We start from the raw sequence: 3,005 nt of genomic DNA on the forward strand, positions 1-3,005 counted from the left end.
TTTAAATTCGGAATAACGAGCCTTCTTTTAAATTCGGAATAACGAGCCTAGTTGTAAATTCGGAATAACGAGCCCTGTTTTAAATTCGGAGTAATGACCCTTCGGAATAACGAGCCTTGTTTTAAATTCGGAATAACGAGCCTGGTTTTAAATTCGGAATAACGAGCCTAGTTGTAAATTCGGAATAACGAGCCCTGTTTTAAATTCGGAGTAATGACCCTTCGGAATAACGACCCTTCGGAATAACGACCCTTCGGAATACCGAACCTTGTTGTAAATTCGGAGTAATGACCCTTCGGAATAACGGTCCTTCGGAATAACGAACCTTATCGTTAATTCGGAGTAATGAACCTTCGGAATAACGACCCTTCGGAATAACGAAGCGAAACCAAATTAACAATAAGGCGCCTGGTTGCGCCTGGTTTTACCGCCGTGTTCAGCAACTCATATCATCACGACACTTGTAAACAAACCGTGTTCGAGTTTGATTGACAGATGATGTCAGACGCAAACTAGTCTTTTTATCGCTGTCTTTCATTATACATCTCAGTATGACGAGGTGTCAATCTTTAAAGTGCCCAATGGTGTAATTATTAGCAAAATTTTTATCTAATCTGACGAAAACAGAAAGCTTTGAAGTTATACTTTTACCCGATCCAGAGCACGCTGCACACCGACATCGCCTGGTTAATAATTACTTGTACAGGAGAGACACTAAAATCAATACCGGGATCGATACACGTGAATGTGCTATGCACGATTTGATATTCAGACCATAAATCTTTGGATACCGGGGTAGAAAATGATGAATATCTCCGTAATTTTTTATTCTAAAGAAGCCATATTTTTGCTTGCTCTTATATGTGTTGAAAGGATATAATAGTCGTTAGCTTGCGTATTGAGAAAGAAGCGTGCGTATTGAGCTCAAAAAACTGACCAAAATTCTGATTTTATAGGCCTATGTGCCGAACTATAGCGCAGCGTAGGCCACTCGTGGAGGCAGTCTAAAAGCAGATGACCTCATGACTTATACCAGGCTCACTCACACACAGAGAGGCCAGTTACCAGGCTATTGTCAGTAGCCTTAGTCGGATGTCCCTCGGCCCATTATGCGTCTCAAAACTATTAAACAGGTCGGAACAAAATGGCGATGTGTGGCTGTGCATTCAACCTACCATGGCGATTTCTGCCATGAAGATATCGGGGCGATGACACTGTGCGCTGAGAACCACTGTTGTCTATGTATAATACAATCTACTACAATCAATTACACTCCTCAAAGTAATTTAGGGATTCAATCATGTTTCATCGTTAATTGTTCTTCACCGTTTAACAACGAAGCGTCCGTGTCGCTCTGCGTGCTTTACTTCATGAGTTGTTAAACGGTGCTGAACAACGGTGAAACATGATTGAATTTTTTTTTTTTTTCTAAAAAATGTTTAAAAATGCTCATTTTTGGTCAAAAATCCCGATTTTTCAGTAAATTTCAAGGAAATTGGACTTGAGCGACTATTACTTCTTCCAAATATATTTCTTAACAAATTGATACCAAATATGACTAAAAACAATATTGCTGTATGAAAAATGATGACCATTTCAAAAAATATATTTGACCGACCAAAGTTACCCCGCTGACCGAAGTTACCCCATTTTACGGTAGTAGCTCTTAAACGAAGCAATATTTATTTTAAAAAACCAGATGGTAGTCACAGAAAGGTTTCACACACCATATATCAAAAATTCAAACAATTGTGATAAATAGCACATTATATGATAAAATTAATTTTTCGACATGGATGTTTGCCAAAATTGAACAACTTTGATTCGCGCGCTTTTCAATTTACTGTGATGCTTGTATGCACAGTGTGGCAGAATTATTGTGCAGCCACTGTGACATGCCTACGTATAAGCTGAAGTTAAATCCAATTCTGGATTACAAATAAATGGAGACACTCCTGACGGATATGCCTAGCAAAACGTGTAATATACACATTTTGGTTTTGGTCAAAACATTTTAATAACATCGGGCATATAAATGTTGGACGCATAATGGTCGTGAAAAGTTTTTTCTTAAATGTCTTATATAAAAACCACTACAACAACATTGTCAAAATGTTATCAACATTTTATTGTAAAATGTTATGGTAATGTTTTGTTTTGCAGCAAAGTTACAAAATGTTTATGAATGTTATTAAATGTTTATACCCATTATATGCCTTAATATAAAGACGGTCTCTAAAGCGTTTTATGTTTGCTGCGTTAAAATTGGTCAAACCTGTTACTCACACTAGTCAAGCATGCATGAAACATTCGCATACACTAGTCAAGCATCAAACATAGCTCATAGCTATGTCCAACTAGTTTACTGATATCGATGGATGGCCCTAACCTATTTAAGCCGACTTGGTTTGACTAGCTTTAGGTTAGTCAAACCAGCTTGACTAGCATTAGGATTACCCAGCTAGTTGGGATGGACTAATGCGCGAACTAGTTTTGTCATGAGTTTCGTACTTAAAGCTTGTACTTAGCAGTACATATACTGCTGAAGGATAAACAAAAAATGAATATGTGCTCATCAGTGGCGTATTTAGCTATTTCACACATAGCAGATATGAAAATTTGAATTTTTTTAGACTTTGACCGGAAATGACCCCTTAATAACCTTTGACCCCTTATCTGTGCACACCCTATAGACACTTATCTGTAAAGAAATTATTATGCGAATAAGTTCATTAATATTTATAAATATACAAATAACATAACACTAAACTATACAGCACATCAGGCTACCATATCCAATCACCAAACCAAATTTGAAGTTGATTGGTTATTACGTTATAGCTACAGAGTGGATTAATGAAAATGTAGGCAAAATATGCAAATAAGCTCAAGAAAGAAAGAAACCAGGCAACCATCTGTTTGATAACATAAGCCCCACATAATGTGTGGGGGCCAAAAATATAAACAAATATAATGATAATAATAATAATAAATCTTTCTCACAA

The sequence above is a fragment of the Amphiura filiformis genome, chromosome 14 (genome assembly GCF_039555335.1).
Source record: "Amphiura filiformis chromosome 14, Afil_fr2py, whole genome shotgun sequence".
NCBI lineage: Eukaryota > Metazoa > Echinodermata > Ophiuroidea > Amphilepidida > Amphiuridae > Amphiura > Amphiura filiformis.